The 22,362-nt window shown below is 45.3% G+C and overlaps 1 pseudogene across 1 annotated transcript in view; it reads left to right on the forward strand.

Annotated features, from left to right (window-relative positions):
- The window catches only part of LOC311148154 (low-density lipoprotein receptor-related protein 1-like), a 186,430-nt pseudogene extending 164,092 nt beyond the window's left edge, over positions 1 to 22,338 (forward strand). The window contains exons 45-62 of the transcript in view: positions 3,248 to 3,380; positions 3,784 to 3,906; positions 4,149 to 4,271; positions 4,556 to 4,693; positions 4,891 to 5,028; positions 9,691 to 9,810; positions 12,260 to 12,543; positions 12,810 to 12,991; positions 13,133 to 13,239; positions 13,435 to 13,554; positions 13,840 to 14,016; positions 16,748 to 16,888; positions 17,061 to 17,234; positions 17,902 to 18,063; positions 18,502 to 18,676; positions 21,633 to 21,734; positions 21,964 to 22,037; positions 22,241 to 22,338. The product of the transcript in view is annotated as a low-density lipoprotein receptor-related protein 1-like (transcript). The remainder of the gene's footprint in view (positions 1 to 3,247; positions 3,381 to 3,783; positions 3,907 to 4,148; positions 4,272 to 4,555; positions 4,694 to 4,890; positions 5,029 to 9,690; positions 9,811 to 12,259; positions 12,544 to 12,809; positions 12,992 to 13,132; positions 13,240 to 13,434; positions 13,555 to 13,839; positions 14,017 to 16,747; positions 16,889 to 17,060; positions 17,235 to 17,901; positions 18,064 to 18,501; positions 18,677 to 21,632; positions 21,735 to 21,963; positions 22,038 to 22,240) is intronic.
- The last annotated feature ends 24 nt before the right edge of the window (positions 22,339 to 22,362 follow it).

Raw genomic sequence — 22,362 nt, forward strand, 5'->3', positions numbered from 1 at the left:
TCTTCAGGCAAGATAGAACTGCCAAAGGGGGCGGAGTTGCAATCTACTGTAGAGATAGCCTGCAGAGCTCTATCATTCTATCCAGGTCTGTGCCCAAACAGTTTGAGCTTCTACTTCTAAAAATACACCTCTCCAGAAATAAGTCTCTCACTGTTGCCGCTTGCTACAGACCCCCCTCAGCCCCCAGTTGTGCCCTGGACACCATATGTGAATTGCTTGCTCACCATCTATCCTCAGAGTTCGTATTGCTTGGTGACCTAAACTGGGATATGCTTAACAACCCAGCTGTCCTACAATCTAAACTAGATACCCTCAATCTCACACAAATTATCAAGGAACCTACCAGGTACAACCCTAAATCCGTAAACACACTCATAGATATCATCCTGACTAATTTACCCTCTAAATACACCTCCGCTGTCTTCTACCAGGATCTCAGCGATCACTGCCTCATTGCCTGAGTCCGTAATGGGTCCGCGGTCAAACGACCAACCCTCATCGCTGTCAAACGTTCCCTAAAACACTTCAGCGAGCAGGCCTTTCTAATTGACCTGGCCCGGGTATCCTGGATGGATATTGACCTCATTCCGTCAGTAGAGGATGCCTGGATGTTCTTCAAAAGTGCTTTCCTCTCCATCTTAAATAAGCATGCCCCATTCAAAAAATTCAGAACTAAGAACAGATATAGCCCCTGGTTCACCCCAGACTTGACTGCCCTTGACCAGCACAAAAACATCCTGTGGCGTACTGCATTAGCATCGAACAGCCCCTGCGATATGCAACTTTTCAGGGAAGTCAGGAACCAATATACACAGTCAGTTAGGAAAGCAAAGGCTAGCTTTTTGAAACAGAAATTTGCATCATGTAGCACTAACTCCAAAAAGTTTTGGGACACTGTAAAGTCTATGGAGAATAGGAGCACCTCCTCCCAGCTACCCACTGCACTGAGGCTAGGAAACACTGTCACCACCGATAAATCTACGATAATCGAGAATGTCAATAAGCATTTTGCTACGGCTGGCCATGCTTTCCACCTGGCTACCCCTAACCCGGCCACCAGCTCTGCACCCTCCGCTTGCCCTTGCCCATGCGCCCCCCCCCCCCCCCCCCCCCCACCCCCCCCTCCCCCCCCCCCCCCCCCCCCCGCTTCTCCTTCACTCAAATTCAGATAGCTGATGTTCTGAAAGAGCTGCAAAATCTAGACCCCTACAAATCAGCTGGACTAGACAATCTGGACCCTTTCTTTCTAAAATTAGCCGCCGAAATTGTCGCAAACCCTATTACCAGTCTGTTCAACCTCTCTTTCATATCGTCTGAGATCCCCAGAGATTGGAAAGCTGCCGTGGTCATCCCCCTCTTCAAAGGGGGTGACACTCTAGATCCCAACTGTTACAGACCGATATCCATCCTGCCCTGCCTTTCGAAATTATTTGAAAGCCAAATTAACAAACAGATCACCGACCATTTTGAATCCCACCGTACCTTCTCCGCTATGCAATCTGGTTTCCGAGCTGGTCATGGGTGCACCTCAGCCACGCTCAAAGTCCTAAACGGTATAATAACCGCGGTCGAAAAAAGACAGTACTGTGCAGCCGTCTTCATCGACCTGGCCAAGGCTTTTGACTCTGTCAATCACTGCATTCTTATTGGCAGACTAAATAGCCTTGGTTTCTCAAATGACTGCCTCGCCTGGTTCACCAACTACTTCTCAGATAGAGTTAATTGTGTCAAATCGGAGGGCCTGTTGTCTGGACCTTTGGCAGTCTCTATGGGGGTGCCACAGGGTTCAATTCTCGGGCCGACTCTATTCTCTGTGTATATCAATGATGTCGCTCTTGCTGCTGGTGACTCTCAGATCCACCTCTACGCAGACGATACCATTTTGTATACATCTGGCCCTTCATTGGAAACCTCCAAACGAGCTTCAATGCCATACGACACTCCTTCCGTGGCCTCCAACTGCTCTTAAACGCTAGTAAACTAAATGCATGCTCTTCAATCGAACGCTGCTTGCACCCGCCCGCCCGACTAGAATCACTACTCTCGACGGGTCTGACTTGGAATTTGTGGACAACTACAAATACCTAGGTGTCTGGTTAGACCGTAAACTCTCCTTCCAGACTCACATTAAACATCTCCAATCCAAAGTTAAATCTAGAATCGGCTTCCTATTTCGCAACAAAGCCTCCTTCACTCATGCTGCTAAACATGCCCTTGTAAAACTGACTATCCTACCGATCCTTGACTTCGGCGATGTCATTTACAAAATCGCTTCCAACACTACTCAGCTAATTGGATGTAGTCTATCACAGTGCCATCCGTTTTGTCACCAAAGCCCCATATACTACCCACCATTGTGACCTGTACGCTCTCGTTGGCTGGCCCTCACTACATATTCGTCGCCAAACCTACTGGCTCCAGGTCATCTATAAATCACTTCTAGGCAAATCCCCACCTTATCTTAGCTCATTGGTCACCATAGCAACACCCACCCGTAGTATGCGTTCCAGCACGTATATCTCACTGGTCATCCCCAAAGCCAACACCTCCTTTGGCCGCCATTCCTTCCAGTTCTCTGCTGCAAATGACTGGAACGAACTGCAAAAATATCTGAAGCTGGAGACACATCTCCCTCATTAACTTTAAGCATCAGTTGTCAGAGCAGTTTACCGATCACTGCACCTGTACACAGCCCATCTGTAATTAGCCCACCCAACTACCTCATCCCCATATTGTTATTTACATTGTTATTTATTTTGCTCATTTGCACCCCAGTATCTCTATTTGCACATCATCTTCTGCACATCTATCATTCCAGTGTTAATACTAAATTGTAATTATTTTGCACTATGGCCTATTTATTGCCTTACCTCCATAACTTACTACATTTGCACACACTGTATATAGATTTTCTATTGTGTTATTGACTGTATGTTTTGTTTTGTTTGTTCCATATTTAACTCTGTGTTGTTATTTTTATCGCACTGCTTTGCTTTATCTTGGCCAGGTCGCAGTTGTAAATGAGAACTTGTTCTCAACTGGCTTACCTGGTTAAATAAAGGTTAAATAAAAATAAATAAAAATAAATATTATCGGTTGACCTTATAGCTTAGAGATGTGCCTTTTACTTGAGTGATTAAAATTGAGAGAGGGACTGGGTGCGTGTGTGGGTGGGTGCGTACGTGCGTGCGTCTGTGTGTGTGTGTGTGTGTGTGTGTGCGCGCGTGCGTGTGTCTGTGTTCCTCAGGACGGCTGTGACCTGAAGTGTGACAGTGATCAGTTCCAGTGTCAGAACGGCCACTGCATCCCCAACCGCTGGCGCTGTGACGCAGATGCTGACTGTTTGGACGGCAGCGATGAGGAGAGGTGTCACATCGCTGGTGAGTTTGTGTGTCCCAATGTGCCTCACTCATGCCGGCGTTTGAGATGGTCACAGTGCTGAAAGAGAGTGGTTATACTAAGATTGAATATCCTCTACGTTTCCTAATTGAGAGGGATTCTGGAGATCTAGCCTGTGGTAGGATCTATAGCAGGGTTCTTCAATTCCGGTCCTGGAGGGCCGAAACACTTCTTTTTCGTTCTTCTTCGTTTTTTATTTCTACCTGGTAGTTAATTGCACTCACCTGGTGTCCCAGGTCTGAATTAGCCCCTGATTAGAAGGAGAGGATGAAAAACAGAGGTGTTTCGGCCCTCCAGGACCGGAATTGAAGAACCCTGATCTATAGGAACAGGATCAATAATGGACAACCTACAGTTGTTCTTCTTCTTTTCTCCATGTCTCAGTTGAGAGACACTGCCCCCTGGATGACTTCCAGTGTAACAACACGCTGTGTAAGCCCCTGGCCTGGAAATGCGACGGAGAGGACGACTGTGGAGACAACTCGGACGAGAACCCTGATGAGTGCAGTGAGTAGTGACATCAGATCCTGTGACATCCTATCCTGTCGACTAGTGCCCTTTTCACAGTACCGAGCTGAACTGACCTGTACTGTGCTGGCCTGGTTACTCATCCATCATGATGGAAAGGACAATGTTAAAATAAAATATCAGAGCCACCACAGTTCAGTTCTGGTTGTCACGATGGTCTGAAAAGGGTATGGATCCTAAAGCCTGTTCTGACTCCTAACCCCTCTTTCTCCTCCCGTTAGGGATGTTCCAGTGCCCCCCCACCAGGAGTTTCCGCTGCCAGAACGACCGTGTGTGTCTGCAGGTGTCCAAACAGTGTAACGGAGTTGACAACTGCGGGGACAACTCTGATGAGCTCAACTGCCGTGAGTTTACTGTGCTGCTGGCCTTTAACACACACACCAACACAAGGCTGTCTCCTTGATGATCTGTTGTTCCCTGTGGAGAGGTTCCATCTGTCCACCCTAGCATACCACTTATGTTACTTATAACAGAATGCATATCCAATACAGTGCTTCATTGTTTTTTTATTCATTGGTTTGCAATTATGGACATTGGATCAGAGTCATTGTGTTAATTGAAATAAATGTACAACTTTATTTATCCACTCAGGGGCAATGTGATGGTTGGTCTATGTGTGTTTTCTCAGAGCCCCCTCCAGTCGAGCCTACCTGTGACAAGGATGAGTTCCTGTGTGCCAATGGGAGGTGCATCAGCTCCAACCTGCGCTGTAACTTCTTCAACGACTGTGAAGACTACGGTTCGGACGAGATCCACTGCAAGACAGGTGCTCCAAGTCATGACTGGTTAACACTATCACCATGTCTACTGATGGATACCGTTCTCATGGCATGTTAGAGAAGACGGCGTTGGTTTCTTTTTCTCACACATATGTTCTTGTTTTACACAATGTTCCGTTAACCTTCCAATGGCTCAACACTGTTTTTCCCTGCCTGTGGTGTGTATGTGTTCCTGGCCCTGCAGACACCAAGCTGAACGACTGCAGGAGTAACAGGACTCTGTGTGGGGACGGGGACGAGGCACACTGTGTCAGCAACGGGACAGACTCCTTCTGCTCCTGCAAACCAGGCTTCCAGAAGACTGGTCATAACACCTGTGAAGGTACACTACATACACCAGGATGTCCTCAACAGGGTCAAGCTTATTACATACACCAGGATGTCCTCAACAGGGTGAAGCTTATTACACACACCAGGATGTCCTCAACAGGGTCAAGCTTATTACATACACCAGGATGTCCTCAACAGGGTCAAGCTTATTATATACACCAGGATGTCCTCAACAGGGTCAAGCTTATTATATACACCAGGATGTCCTCAACAGGGTCAAGCTTATTATATACACCAGGATGTCCTCAACAGGGTCAAGCTTATTACATACACCATGATGTCCTCAACAGGGTCAAGCTTATTACACACACCAGGATGTCCTCAACAGGGTCAAGCTTATTACATACACCAGGATGTCCTCAACAGGGTGAAGCTTATTACATACACCAGGATGTCCTCAACAGGGTCAAGCTTATTACACACACCAGGATGTCCTCAACAGGGTCAAGCTTATTACACACACCAGGATGTCCTCAACAGGGTCAAGCTTATTACATACACCAGGATGTCCTCAACAGGGTCAAGCTTATTACACACACACCATGATGTCCTCAACAGGGTCAAGCTTATTACACACACCAGGATGTCCTCAACAGGGTCAAGCTTATTACACACACCATGATGTCCTCAACAGGGTCAAGCTTATTATATACACCAGGATGTCCTCAACAGGGTCAAGCTTATTACACACACCATGATGTCCTCAACAGGGTCAAGCTTATTACATACACCAGGATGTCCTCAACAGGGTCAAGCTTAATACATACACCATGATGTCCTCAACAGGGTCAAGGTTATTACATACACCAGGATGTCCTCAACAGGGTCAAGCTTATTACATACACCATGATGTCCTCAACAGGGTCAAGCTTATTACACACACCAGGATGTCCTCACCAGGGTCAAGCTTATTACATACACCAGGATGTCCTCAACAGGGTCAAGCTTATTACACACACCATGATGTCCTCAACAGGGTCAAGCTTATTACATACACCAGGATGTCCTCAACATGGTCAAGCTTATTACATACACCAGGATGTCCTCAACAGGGTCAAGCTTATTACATACACCATGATGTCCTCAACAGGGTCAAGCTTATTACATACACCAGGATGTCCTCAACAGGGTCAAGCTTATTACACACACCATGATGTCCTCAACAGGGTCAAGCTTATTACATACACCAGGATGTCCTCAACAGGGTCAAGCTTATTATATACACCAGGATGTCCTCAACAGGGTCAAGCTTATTACATACACCATGATGTCCTCAACAGGGTGAAGTTTATTACATACACCAGGATGTCCTCAACAGGGTGAAGCTTATTACATACACCAGGATGTCCTCAACAGGGTGAAGCTTATTACACACACCATGATGTCCTCAACAGGGTCAAGCTTATTATATACACCAGGATGTCCTCAACAGGGTGAAGCTTATTACATACACCATGATGTCCTCAACAGGGTGAAGCTTATTACACACACCATGATGTCCTCAACAGGGTGAAGCTTATTACATACACCAGGATGTCCTCAACAGGGTCAAGCTTATTACATACACCAGGATGTCCTCAACAGGGTCAAGCTTATTACACACACCAGGATGTCCTCAACAGGGTCAAGCTTATTACATACACCAGGATGTCCTCACCAGGGTCAAGCTTATTACATACACCAGGATGTCCTCAACAGGGTCAAGCTTATTACACACACCATGATGTCCTCAACAGGGTCAAGCTTATTACATACACCAGGATGTCCTCAACAGGGTCAAGCTTATTACATACACCAGGATGTCCTCAACAGGGTCAAGCTTATTACACACACCAGGATGTCCTCAACAAGGTCAAGCTTATTATATACACCATGATGTCCTCAACAGGGTCAAGCTTATTACATACACCATGATGTCCTCAACAGGGTCAAGCTTATTACATACACCAGGATGTCCTCAACAGGGTCAAGCTTATTATATACACCAGGATGTCCTCAACAGGGTCAAGCTTATTACATACACCATGATGTCCTCAACAGGGTGAAGTTTATTACATACACCAGGATGTCCTCAACAGGGTGAAGCTTATTACATACACCAGGATGTCCTCAACAGGGTGAAGCTTATTACACACACCATGATGTCCTCAACAGGGTCAAGCTTATTATATACACCAGGATGTCCTCAACAGGGTGAAGCTTATTACATATACCATGATGTCCTCAACAGGGTGAAGCTTATTACACACACCATGATGTCCTCAACAGGGTGAAGCTTATTACATACACCAGGATGTCCTCAACAGGGTCAAGCTTATTACATACACCAGGATGTCCTCAACAGGGTCAAGCTTATTACACACACCAGGATGTCCTCAACAAGGTCAAGCTTATTATATACACCATGATGTCCCCAACAGGGTCAAGCTTATTACATACACCATGATGTCCTCAACAGGGTCAAGCTTATTACATACACCAGGGTGTCCTCAACAGGGTCAAGCTTATTATATACACCAGGATGTCCTCAACAGGGTCAAGCTTATTACATACACCATGATGTCCTCAACAGGGTGAAGTTTATTACATACACCAGGATGTCCTCAACAGGGTCAAGCTTATTACACACACCAGGATGTCCTCAACAAGGTCAAGCTTATTATATACACCATGATGTCCTCAACAGGGTCAAGCTTATTACATACACCATGATGTCCTCAACAGGGTCAAGCTTATTATATACACCAGGATGTCCTCAACAGGGTCAAGCTTATTACATACACCATGATGTCCTCAACAGGGTGAAGTTTATTACATACACCAGGATGTCCTCAACAGGGTGAAGCTTATTACATACACCAGGATGTCCTCAACAGGGTGAAGCTTATTACACACACCATGATGTCCTCAACAGGGTCAAGCTTATTATATACACCAGGATGTCCTCAACAGGGTGAAGCTTATTACATACACCAGGATGTCCTCAACAGGGTGAAGCTTATTACATACACCATGATGTCCTCAACAGGGTGAAGCTTATTACATACACCAGGATGTCCTCAACAGGGTGAAGCTTATTACACACACCATGATGTCCTCAACAGGGTCAAGCTTATTATATACACCAGGATGTCCTCAACAGGGTGAAGCTTATTACATATACCATGATGTCCTCAACAGGGTGAAGCTTATTACACACACCATGATGTCCTCAACAGGGTGAAGCTTATTACATACACCAGGATGTCCTCAACAGGGTCAAGCTTATTACATACACCAGGATGTCCTCAACAGGGTCAAGCTTATTACACACACCAGGATGTCCTCAACAAGGTCAAGCTTATTATATACACCATGATGTCCCCAACAGGGTCAAGCTTATTACATACACCATGATGTCCTCAACAGGGTCAAGCTTATTACATACACCAGGGTGTCCTCAACAGGGTCAAGCTTATTATATACACCAGGATGTCCTCAACAGGGTCAAGCTTATTACATACACCATGATGTCCTCAACAGGGTGAAGTTTATTACATACACCAGGATGTCCTCAACAGGGTGAAGCTTATTACATACACCAGGATGTCCTCAACAGGGTGAAGCTTATTACACACACCATGATGTCCTCAACAGGGTCAAGCTTATTACATACACCATGATGTCCTCAACAGGGTCAAGCTTATTACACACACCAGGATGTCCTCAACAGGGTCAAGCTTATTACATACACCAGGATGTCCTCACCAGGGTCAAGCTTATTACATACACCAGGATGTCCTCAACAGGGTCAAGCTTATTACATACACCATGATGTCCTCAACAGGGTCAAGCTTATTACACACACCATGATGTCCTCAACAGGGTCAAGGTTATTACACACACCATGATGTCCTCAACAGGGTCAAGGTTATTACATACACCATGATGTCCTCAACAGGGTCAAGCTTATTACACACACCAGGATGTCCTCAACAGGGTCAAGCTTATTACATACACCAGGATGTCCTCACCAGGGTCAAGCTTATTACATACACCAGGATGTCCTCAACAGGGTCAAGCTTATTACACACACCATGATGTCCTCAACCGGGTCAAGCTTATTACATACACCAGGATGTCCTCAACAGGGTCAAGCTTATTACATACACCAGGATGTCCTCACCAGGGTCAAGCTTATTACATACACCAGGATGTCCTCAACAGGGTCAAGCTTATTACACACACCATGATGTCCTCAACCGGGTCAAGCTTATTACATACACCAGGATGTCCTCAACAGGGTCAAGCTTATTACACACACCAGGATGTCCTCAACAAGGTCAAGCTTATTATATACACCATGATGTCCTCAACAGGGTGAAGCTTATTACATACACCAGGATGTCCTCAACAGGGTGAAGCTTATTACACACACCATGATGTCCTCAACAGGGTGAAGCCCACTACACTATGTACACAATTGTTACAAACAGTAGCTACTTGGATAGCTCACTTTCAATCCCATCTCCCAGAATGTCATTACAAGGTTACAAGCCCACATTTCATGGACACTCACTCACTCTGGGCTCAATCAGTATATTTCATTTTGTTGTTCAAATGCTCGTTGAGGTATCTTTATTAACCCCCTTGTCCCCTTCCTGTCCCCTCTCAGATAAGAATGAGTGTAAGCAGTTTGGAGTGTGCTCCCATATGTGCAACAACACCAAGGGATCCTACAAGTGTAGCTGCCACAAATACTTCACCAGGATCAACACCACCTGCAAGGCTGACAGTAAGTAGCATAGTATTCTTCTAGTAGTGTAGTTTTCTTCTAGTAGTGTAGTTTTCTTCTAGTAGTGTAGTTTTCTTCTAGTAGTGTAGTTTTCTTCTAATACTGTAGTTTTCTTCTAGTAATGTAGTTTTCTTTTAGTAGTGTGGTTTTCTTCTAGTAGTGTAGTTTCTAGTAGTGTAGTTTTCTTCTAGTAGTGTAGTTTTCTTCTAATAGTGTAGTTTTCTTTTAGTAGTGTAGTTTTCTTCTAGTAGTGTAGTTTTCTTCTAGTAGTGTAGTTTTCTTCTAATAATGTAGTTTTCTTTTAGTAGTGTAGTTTTCTTCTAGTAGTGTAGTTTTTTAGTAGTGTAGTTTTCTTTTAGTAGTGTAGTTTTCTTCTAGTAGCGTAGTTTTCTTCTAGTAGTGTAGTTTTCTAGTAGTGTAGTTTTCTTTTACATTTACGTCATTTAGCAGACGCTCTTATCCAGAGCAACTTACAAATAGGTGCATTCACCTTATAGCCAGTGGGATAACCACTTTACAAAAGTTTTTTTGGGGGGTTGGAGTAAGGGGGGTGGGGGGGGTGGGTAGAAGGATTACTGTATCCTATCCCAGGTATTCCTTAAAGAGGTGGGGTTTCAAATGTCTCCGGAAGGTGGTGAGTGACTCCGCTGTCCTGGCGTCGTGAGGGAGCTTGTTCCACCATTGGGGTGCCAGAGCAGCGAACAGTTTTGACTGGGCTGAGCGGGAACTATGCTTCCGCAGAGGTAGGGGAGCCAGCAGGCCAGAGGTGGATGAACGCAGTGCCCTCGTTTGGGTGTAGGGACTGATCAGAGCCTGAAGGTACGGAGGTGCCGTTCCCCTCACAGCTCCGTAGGCAAGCACCATGGTCTTGTAGCAGATGCGAGCTTCAACTGGAAGCCAGTGGAGTGTGCGGAGGAGCGGGGTGACGTGAGAGAACTTGGGAAGGTTGAACACCAGACGGGCTGCGGCATTCTGGATGAGTTGTAGGGGTTTAATGGCACAGGCAGGGAGCCCAGCCAACAGCGAGTTGCAGTAATCCAGACGGGAGATGACAAGTACCTGGATTAGGACCTGTGCCGCTTCCTGTGTAAGGCAGGGTCGTACTCTCCGAATGTTGTAGAGCATGAACCTACAGGATCGGGTCACCGCCTTGATGTTAGCGGAGAACGACAGGGTGTTGTCCAGGGTCACGCCAAGGCTCTTCGCACTCTGGGAGGAGGACACAACGGAGTTGTCAACCGTGATGGCGAGATCATGGAACAGGCAGTCCTTCCCCGGGAGGAAGAGCAGCTCCGTCTTGCCAAGGTTCAGCTTGAGGTGGTGATCCGTCATCCATACTGATATGTCTGCCAGACATGCAGAGATGCGATTCGCCACCTGGTTATCAGAAGGGGAAAGGAGAAGATTAGTTGTGTGTCGTCAGCGTAGCAATGATAGGAGAGGCCATGTGAGGATATGACAGAGCCAAGTGACTTGGTGTATAGCGAGAATAGGAGAGGGCCTAGAACTGAGCCCTGGGGGACACCAGTGGTGAGAGCACGTGGTGCGGAGACAGCTTCTCGCCACGCCACTTGGTAGGAGCGACCGGTCAGGTAGGACGCAATCCAAGAGTGAGCCGCGCCGGAGATGCCCAGCTCGGAGAGGGTGGAGAGGAGGATCTGATGGTTCACAGTATCAAAGGCAGCAGACAGGTCTAGAAGGACAAGAGCAGAGGAGAGAGAGTTAGCTTTAGCAGTGCGGAGAGTCTCCGTGACACAGAGAAGAGCAGTCTCAGTTGAATGACCAGTCTTGAAACCTGACTGGTTTGGATCAAGAAGGTCATTCTGAGAGAGATAGCAAGAGAGTTGGCTAAAGACGGCACGCTCAATAGTTTTGGAGAGAAAAGAAAGAAGGGATACTGGTCTGTAGTTGTTGACATCAGAGGGATCAAGAAGGGATACTGGTCTGTAGTTGTTGACATCAGAGGGATCGAGTGTTGGTTTTTTGAGAAGGGGTGCAACTCTCGCTCTCTTGAAGACGGAAGGGACATAGCCAGCGGTCAAGGATGAGTTGATCAGCGCGGTGAGGTAAGGGAGAAGGTCACCGGAGATGGTCTGGAGAAGAGAGGAGGGGATAGGGTCAAGCGGGCAGGTTAGTAGTGTAGTTTTCTTCTAGTAGTGTAGTTTTCTTCTAGTAGTGTAGTTTTCTTGTAGTAGTGTACTTTTCTTCTTCAAAACCCTAAATAGTTTGAAATAGTGTATTCCTAACCCTTCCTCAGCCACAGCCGCAATGAATGCATTGACATTTTCATTTCTCTCCCTCCCTCCCTCCCTCCCTCCCTCCCTCCCTCCCTCCCTCCCTCCCTCCCTCCCTCCCTCCCTCCCTCCCTCCCTCCCTCTCTCTCTCTCTCTCCCTCCTCCCGCCCTCTCCCCTCCCTCCCTACCCTCCCCCCTCCCTCCGGTCTCTCCAGACCTGAACAGTAGCAGACAGGTGCTCTACATCGCCGATGACAATGAGATCCGCAGCCTGGACCCTGGCATGCCCAACTGGAGCTACGAACAGACCTTTCAGGGCGATGCCAACGTACGCGTCGATGCCATGGACTTGCATATCAAGACGAACCGTATCTACTGGACCAACTGGCACACTGGCGGAATCTCCTCCTACGAGCTGCCTTCACCATCGTCATCTTCCTCTTCATCAAATACACAGCGCAACCGTCGCCATAGTGAGGGAAGTGTTACTACCTTGGAGGTGAGGCTTGAGTGACGCAAGCAGGAATGCACTCACGCGCACACACACACACACACTCACTTACACACACACTCACATACCCACACACACACACACACAAACAGACACACACACACACTACAACATGGGTACTGTTATGACTTCCTATGTGTGATACAATATAAGTTGAATGCAGTTAGTGCCAAGTCTCATAGTTCAGAAAGATCTGTTGCTTTCTGTTCACAACATAATGAGATGTACCTAAACAACCCTCTACTCCTGACTAGATTGTAGGGCATCTGAACATGCCTCGGGGTATAGCGGTGGACTGGGTGGCTGGTAACCTGTACTGGACTGACTCTGGCAGAGATGTGATTGAGGTGGCCCAACTATCAGGCCAACACCGCAAGACCCTGATCTCAGGCATGATAGACGAGCCTTACGCCATCGTAGTGGATCCCCAGAGAGGGTAAGAGACTAGTACCCTTTAGCACTACTGAGCCAACCCCAGCCAAGCACAGCTATATTGAGTTGGCCTAGTTATGCATCCACCACTGTCCAGGAAAAGACCATGCTGAGCTGTTTTGACTGCGTTTCTCTGTGTCCTCAGGACCATGTACTGGGCCGACTGGGGAAACCACCCTAAGATTGAGACAGCAGCCATGGACGGAACCCTGAGACAGACCATCGTCCATGAGAACATCCAGTGGCCCACAGGTCTGTATAGCATTAGCATTGTAGCCTAGCATTAGCATTAACACCTAGCATTATGCCCTAGCATTAGCATAGTGGTGTATGTGTTGTCATACCTTTTTCTGGTCACTGTTTGTGTTATCCATGTCCTCTTTAACCCTCGCCTCCTCCTTCCCCTCCTACTACCCCTCCTCTTCCTCCTCCTCCTCCTCTCGCCAGGTCTGGCGGTAGACTACTTCAACGAGCGCCTGTACTGGGCGGACGCTAAGCTCTCTGTCATCGGGAGCGTGCGACTCAACGGCTCTGACCCTGTCATCTCCGTCACAGGACTCAAAAACAGTTCAGTTCACTACACTAAACTACACTTATCTCAGGGCTGGGGTTCAGTGTAGTTTAATGATTTTCATGAAGTCTTATGAGGATATCACCCATCTTTGTTTCAAACTCCTACAGAATTTTACATGGGTAACAATTTATGAATTAAAAGATAAGTAGGGAAATTGTATTTTCAAACAAGATACAGTTGTCACTGTTTTACAGAGTGTGTTGGCCTTGTTCAGTTCTCAAAATGACATAGTTATAGCAGGATTAACAGTTCCTAACTCTCTCTCCTTCCATCCCTAGACCTGCTCCATCCGTTCAGCATCGACATCTTTGAGGACTACATATATGGCGTCACCTACATTAATAACTTTGTGTTCCGGGTCAACAAGTTTGGCAAGAGCCCCATGGAGAACCTGACCACTGGCATTAACCACGCCACAGACATAGTCCTCTACCACCGCTACAAACAACCAGAGAGTGAGTGGCTGTCTGCCTACACTATAGCTCATTTCTTTAAATGAAACCCTACTCCCCCATATAGTACACTCCTTTTTGACCCCTATTCACCAAAGTGCACTAGACAAAGTCCTCTACCACCGCTACAAACCACCACCGCTACAAACCAGCAGAGTGTGTCTGTCTCTCTCTCTCTGTCTCTCTGTCTGTCTGTCTGTCTGTCTGTCTGTCTGTCTGTCTGCCTGTCTGTCTGTCTGTCTCTCTGTTTGTCTCTGTCTGTCTGTCTGTCTGTCTGTGTCTGTCTGTCTGTCTGTCTCTCTGTCTCTCTCTCTGTCTGTCTCTCTGTCTGTCTCTCTGTCTCTGTCTCGCCCTCTCTCTCTGTCTCTGTCTGTCAATTCAATTTCAATTCAATTTCAATTAAATTCCATTTATGGGCTTTATTGGCATGGGAAACGTATGTTAACATTGCCAAAGCAAGTGAAGTAGATAGTAAACAAAAGTGAAATAAACAATAAATATTAACAGTAAACATTACACTCAGAAGTTCCAAAAGAATAAAGACATTTCAAATGTCATATTATGTATATATACAGTGTTATAATAATGTGCAAATAGTTAAAGTACAAATGGGAAAATAACCATTGTATTTTGGGCGGCAGGTAGCTTAGTGGGTAAGAGCGTTGTGCCAGTAACCGAGAGGTCGCTGGTTGTAATCCCCGAGCCGACTAGGTGAAAAATCTGTCGATGTGCCCTTAAGCAAGGCACTTAACCCTAATTGCTCCTGTAAGTCGCTCTGGATAAGAGCGTCTGCTAAATGACTAAAATGTAAATGTAAATGTAATAAATATGGGTTGTATTTACAATGGTGTTTGTTCTTCACTGGTTGCCCTTTTCTTGTGGCAACAGGTCACAAATCTTGCTGCTGTGATGGTACACTGTGGTATTTCACCAGTAGATAAGGGAGTTTCTCAAAATTGGGTTTGTTTTCAAATTCTTTGTTGATCTCTGTAATCTGAGGGAAATATGTGTCTCTAATATGGTCATACATTTGGCAGGAGGTTAGGAAGTGCAGCTCAGTTTCCACCTCATTTTGTGGGCAGTGTGCACATAGCCTGTCTTCTCTTGAGAGCCAGGTCTGCATACGGCAGCCTTTCTCAATAGCAAGGCTATGCTCACTGAGTCTGTACATAGTCAAAGCTTTCCTTAAGTTTGAGTCAGTCACAGTGGTCAGGTATTCTGCGACTGTGTACTCTCTGTTTAGGGCCAAATAGCATTATAGTTTCCTCTGTTTTTTTGTTAATTCTTTCCAATGTGTCAAGTAATTATCTTTTAGTTTTCTCATGATTTGGTTCAGTCTAATTGTGTTGTTGTCCTGGGGCTCTGTGAGGTCTGTTTGTGTTTGTGAACAGAGCCCCAGGACCAGCTTGCTTAGGGGACTGTTCTCCAAGTTCATCTCTCTGTAGGTGATGGCTTTGTTATGGAAGGTTTGGGAATCGCTTCCTTTTAAGTGGTTATAGAATTTAACAGCTCTTTTCTGGATATTGATAATTAGCGGGTATCGGCCTAATTCTGCTCTGCATGCGTTGTACACAGAGGATATTTTTGCAGAATTCTGCATGCAGAGGATATTTTACACAGAGGATATTTTTGCAGAATTCTGCATGCAGAGTCAATTTGGTGTTTGTCCCATTTTGTGAATTCTTGGTTGGTGAGTGGACCCCAGACCTCACAACCATAAAGGGCAATGGGTTCTATAACTGATTCAAGTATTTTTAGCCAGATCCTAATTAGTATGTCGAAATTTATGTTCCTTTTGATGGCGTAGAAGGCCCTTCTTGCCTTGACTCTCAGATCGTTCACAGCTTTGTGGAAGTTACCTTTGGTGCTGATGTTTAGGCCGAGGTATGTATCATTTTTTTGTGTGCTCTAGGGCAACGGTGTCTAGATGGAATTTGTATTTGTGGTCCTGGCAACTGGACCTTTTTTGGAGCACCATTATTTTTGTTTTACTGAGATTTACTGTCAGGGCCCAGGTCTGGCAGAATATGTGCAGAAGATCTAGGTGCTGCAGTAGGCCTTCCTTGGTTGGTGACAGAAGCACCAGATCATTAGCAAACATAAGACATTTTACTTCAGATTCTAGTAGGGTGAGGCCGGCTGCTGCAGACTGTTCTAGTGCCCTCGCCAATTCGTTGATATATATGTTGAAGAGGGTGGGGCTTAAACTGCATCCCTGTCTCATCCCACGGCCCTGTGAAAAGAAATGTGTGTGTTTTTTGCCAATTTAAACCGCAGACTTGTTGTTTGTGTACATGGATTTTATAATGTTGTATATTTTTCCCCCAACCCCACTTTCCATCAATTTGTATAGCAGACCCTCATGCCAAATTGAGTCTCTCTCTCTCTGTCTGTCTGTCTGTCTGTCTGTCTGTCTGTCTCTCTGTCTGTGTCTCTCTCTCTCTCTTTCAGTCTGTCTGTCTGTCTGTCTGTCTGTCTGTAGCTCCCATTGAACTTAACCCAAATGACACACTATCCATTATATACAGTATTTCACTATCCATTATATACAGTATTTCATAGCTTTGACCCAATTTCCACAGTGTTCTTCTTCTGACCCCTATTCCCCATAGTGCACTACTGTTGACATCTATTCCACATATGGTTCAGTGGAGTTTAACACATTTTAGTGGAGTTTCTCTTTATCCTGTTCTAGTTCTTACTGTCTGTTCTCCCTCACTCTCTGTGTCATCAGTGACCAACCCATGTGACAGGAAGAAGTGTGAGTGGTTATGTTTGCTCAGCCCCAGTGGTCCAGTATGCACCTGTCCTAACGACCGCGTGGCTGAAAATGGCACATGTGTGGAGAGACCGCCTTCCACACGGTCTCCATTCTGTGAGTACACACACACATGCACACATACCCCACTGGGTACACACTGGTTGAATCAACGTTGTTTCCACGTCATTTCAACAAAAATTAAGTGGAACCAACATGGAATAGACGTTGAATTGACGTCTGGTGCCCAGTGGGACTCTATCAATAATCTCTCTCCCTCTCCTCCCAGCTCCCCCGTCCGGGCCGTGTACGGTCCAGTGTCTGAACGGAGGGAATTGTTTCCTGAACGCCAGGCAGCAGGCTAAGTGTCAGTGCCAGCCCAGCTTCACTGGAGAGAGGTGTGAGGTCAACCAGTGTAGAGACTACTGTAAGAATGGAGGAGCCTGCACTGCCTCAGTCGCAGGTAGGTTACCTGAGCATATACAGTCATTGGTGTGGCCGCAACTGGCAAACTAGTCTAGGTGCCGGTGGCTGCCATTTTCTATTGCAGAAAAGCATCTACTTTCTAGAAATAACACCATTCTCCATGCACTGTCATTTATAAATTGATAAGAGCTATTGATAACAGCTAGGGAAATGAGTAATCCATTTGGAAAGGGGGATTGTAAATACACATAGCAATTGTTTTAGTAAAATGTTTCCTTATGATCCATAGAGATTAATGTTAAACCAGTCATATGGAAGCAAACTGAAAATCATATCAACATGACATGTATTGCGGTCCCTTTTCCACAGTGAAGTAGGCTATGAATAGCTGTGCCGTTATTCAAAATTTGTATGCCCTCATAATTTGCTTGGATGAAATTTGGAGATCCAAACTATAGGCTTCTGTAGGGCCGAACCTGCTGAGTTCATGTATGCGCTGGAGAATGTTTTAATTATATACCCGGCTTTTCTCCATTTTATTTTACAATGTGTATCATGATAAATATTAGCCACTATTGGGAGCTAAACACCAACTACTGAGAAGTGCGTAGGAAAGGCGTAGATTTCCTAAGTCTGAATCGGGCCCATTTTATTTAGCCTACATTCGATTTTTGTTCTTATTTAACATGACCCTTTGTTCCCAGGGGCCCCTACCTGTCGCTGTCTGAAGGGGTTCACAGGGCCTCAGTGTAAACTCCACACCTGTCAGGACTACTGTCATAATGGAGGCAACTGCACTGTATCCCAGGGCAACCAGCCCACCTGCCGCTGTCCGCTTGAGTACCTGGGAGACCAGTGTCAATACAGTGAGTGTGTAGTTTATAATGGGTTAATAAGGGATGATTTAAGCAACCATGCCAAGTGGATGTAGCGCTTTCAGCTTTGTCTCACCTCTGTGTAACAGTGTAACTAAACCTATTGTTCCTGTATTATAACTGTGTAACTAAAGCTATAGTTCCTGTATTATAACTGTGTAATAACTAAAGCTATTGTTCCTGTATCATAACAGTGTAACTAAAGGTATAGTTCCTGTATTATAACAGTGTAACTAAAGGTATACTTCATGTATGTGTATTTGTCATTCCTCTGATTTTTAAAATTTCAATAACCAGTCTACAATCCACTTTGTAGCGCAATACTTAATCCCTAATCAGAAATGGCTGAAAAGAAGGAGAGTCTTCGCTCTGTGAGGAACTGACTGTAAGCCCTGTTTCCCTGCCTCTATCTGCTCATTACCCCTCCAGGTACATGTGAAGGTTACTGTGAGAATGAGGCCATGTGTCTGCAGACGGCCAATGCCACCAAGTTGTGTCGCTGTTCCCCTCAGTTCCATGGACAGCTCTGTGAGCTGGACAAGTGCGAGTACTGCGGACCCAACGGCAAGTGTCTGCCCAAACCCTCAGGAGAGGTCATGTGCAGGTACAGGTCATGCACACTACATATACAGCACACACACGCGCGCACACGCACGCACGCACACGCACACACTGTTCAATCCATTCACACTCACTCACACATGCACACACACACACTGTTCAATCCATTCACACTCACTCACACATGCACACACACACACATAGATGCACACACACTGTCCAGTCACACACACACACACATTTTTACATTTTAGTCATTTAGCAGACGCTCTAATCCAGACAATTGACAGTTAGTGAGTGCATACATTTTTTCATACTTTTATACTGTACACACACACTCTGCTCACTATCCAGTTTGTTTTATCTTACAGTTTTTTCCAACTGCTTACACACGTTTTCAAAACTATGTCTCCTTTTTTCAAAACTCTACACACAATTCCCAAAACTGCACACACAAAATGCAAAATGCCTCACATCTCCTTCAAAATGTAACACTGCATTCAAAATGCCATAAACACATGTCAGAATGAAGCATTTGCATCAAATGGCAAACACTTCTTTCATAATAGTACATTTTGGATATACCATGTAAACACTGTTGTTCTAAATCTAAAGCTCTTTGGTCTTTCATAGGCTTATATCTACATTTCAATACAATGTTCTACAGTGAAAGTAATCTGCTGAGAGGGGTAACAAGTACACTGTAAACACCAATGCAATGTAGAAACAGAAAATATTTATTAGGCCAAACATTACTGTTGTATACAGTAGCATACAACAAAACCATAAACATATGTAAACCAAAAGTATATTATTTAGAATACAGTAAATAACACAATTGTGTGTGTGGGGTCCCGGGGGGGCAGTCCAGGAATTGGTAGGGGAGGGGCAGTCACCAGTGCTAAGCTACGCTTCATCTCTTCTCCGGGCTGGGTCTGGCCACAATACTTCGTCCACATCACAAGATATGTTTTCTCTTGCCAAACATCGAGGGAAGTATCTCCTAGCATGGCGTATCCAACCTTGGACAGAGGCAACCTCTATGTCCCCACATGCGTCCTCCATTGCCTGGAGAAGCGGCATGCGGGCATAGGGTTGGCGATCATACACTTTCCAGCGCCAGGCTGAGAATAATTCCTCTATGGGATTTAGAAAAGGTGAATATGGGGGTAGGTACAAAACTACAAATTGTGGATGGGTGGCAATCCAGTTTTGGACCAGAACAGCCCGGTGAAAACTAACATTGTCCCATATAACCACAAATCTAGCAGGCTCCTGATCTGGATCAGGAACAAGCATTGTGTAAATTCCATCCAGAAAAGTGAGCATATGGCCGATGTTGTACGGACCCAGTGTGGCATTGTGATGGAGGACCCCATTTGAGTGATGGCAGCACACATAGTTATATTACCCCCACGCTGTCCAGGGACATTGGTAATTGCCCTCTGTCCCATTACATTTCTTCCGCGGCATCTGGTTTTGGTGAGGTTGAAGCCAACCTCATCCACATAAATAAATTCATGGCGAATTACATGGGCATCCATCTCCAATACTCTCTGTAACAGACAAAAGGATATACAGATGAGTAAATATGGTATGTCTGAAGTACTGGAAGTAGTGTTGCATACATACCTCTACAAAGTCATGTCGCAGATTCTTGACTCTGTCAGAGTTTCTCTCAAATGGCACCTTGTAAAGTTGTTTCATCGTCACTTGGTGCCGTTGGAGGATGCGTTGTATGGTCGACAGGCTTACAGCATTGATGTTGTTAAATATGGTGTCATTATTCAAGATATGCTCTCTTATCTTTCGAATCCTAATTGCATTGTTGGCCAAAACCATATTTATAATTGCAGTCTCTTGTACATCTGTAAACAAGCGTCCTCGTCCTCCATGATGTCTTTGCCTTTCCACTCTGTACAGAATTCAAACACAGTATGTGTTCAGCATAGGAACTGTAAACAATGTACAAAAAAATGTAGTACAGCATGATAACCAACCTCATTCATTCAATGCAGTGCAGTAAATGGATGGCTTAGAGTTACAAATGTTTATGCAATACTATGCAGTCATACGTATTTTACAGTACATTACTGTAATGCTAAAATAGTCATTAGATAGTTGCATACCTGTTCTCGTTTCTGAAGGTTCGAATTATGGACGCCACTGTAAATCAACTCAAGTTGGGCTGGACTCACAGTCCAGCCTCTCTCATGGTCAAACTGTGGTTGATCACATGATCAACAAGTGTTGCCCTAATCTCATCAGAGATGGCTCTCCTTCCTTCTCTTCTTTGCCCTCGTCCTCTTCTTCCTCTTCCTCCTACTCCACCTCCTCCTCTTCCAACTCTTCGTCTTTGAATTTGTCCTCGTTGTTGTCCCCTGCCTCTCCCTCCTACTCCTCTTGCTCTCTGTCCATTGTTGGCATCCATTGTTCAAAACAGGTAATCTGACCTTTGACCTATTTATAGGCCTATACTACAGTAAAGCAGCGATTGGTTAGTGATCAGTTAAGCAATTAGTGTTTGCACATGTGAGGAGTGTGTGTGTGACCTGGTGAATAAGTGTAGCATTTTGATTGGTTGTGTTTGGAAAAGGAAAGCAACTCACTTCCTGTTAGATTTCTGTGTTTTAGGTAGAGAATTGTGTGTAGTGTTTTGAAAAAAGTGTTTTATGCAATTGACAACTGAGTCAAAGGCTGAGAAATAGCTTATGGTTTTGGAGATTTGGTGTGTAGTTTTGCACTTTGAGTGAGAGGTTTCAAAAATCGTGTGACATGAAAAGATTTTGTGTGTAAGCAGTTGGAAAAAACTGTAATATAAGAGTTATCCTGGTGTTATCCGGTAAAGATTCAATCTAGTTCTGTTGGTTGACTCTGTCTCTCTGTCTCTCTCTCTGTCTCTCTCTCTCTCTCGCTCTGCTCTCTCTGTCTCTCTCTGTCTGTCTGTCTGCCTCTCTCTCTCGCTCTCTCTTTGTCTCTGTGTGCCTGTCTATGTCCAGCTGTCCTAACGGTCGTACCCAGCCCAGCTGCTACACCTGTCTAGATTTCTGCACCAATGGACTCTGCTCTATCGAACCACGCACACTACTGCCCCAGTGCAAGTAAGAGGATGAACCCTATCACACACACACACAAGATGACTCACTCATACTTACACACACATTCACTCAAGCTCATTCAGACACACACACAGACACACGCTTTGGGACTATCTGTAACCTGTGTGATGTGTATTCAGGTCTCTGTAACCTGTGTGATGAGTATTTAGGTGGATCTGTAACCTGTGTGATGTGTATTTAGGTCTCTGTAACCTGTGTGATGTGTATTCAGGTGTTCTATAGGATGGAGGGGGCATCGATGTGAAGTCACAGCTTCTCCTGTGGACTCTCCTGACACCAGTGGAAGTAAGTTACTTTAGTGACTTTATAGTCTGTTTACAGTGTCAGTGAAATACATGTTATAACTACAGATTATAACACATGATTATAACACAATAAATGTTATAAACTGTCTGTACTCTGAGCTCATAGGTCGATGTGTTGCATACTCTGAGCTCATTGGTCAGTGTTGCATATACTCATTGATGGGTGTGTTGCTCTCTCTGCAGGTTCGGCCTCCATAATCATCCCTGTGCTGCTGCTGTTGTTACTGGCGCTGCTGGTTGTCGGCGCCATCTTATGGTACAAGAGGAGAATGCGTGGGTGAGTAGAGTAGACAACCTTTGTGTTG

This window comes from Coregonus lavaretus (genome assembly GCF_964263955.1).
Source record: "Coregonus lavaretus genome assembly, chromosome: 20".
Lineage (NCBI taxonomy): Eukaryota > Metazoa > Chordata > Actinopteri > Salmoniformes > Salmonidae > Coregonus > Coregonus lavaretus.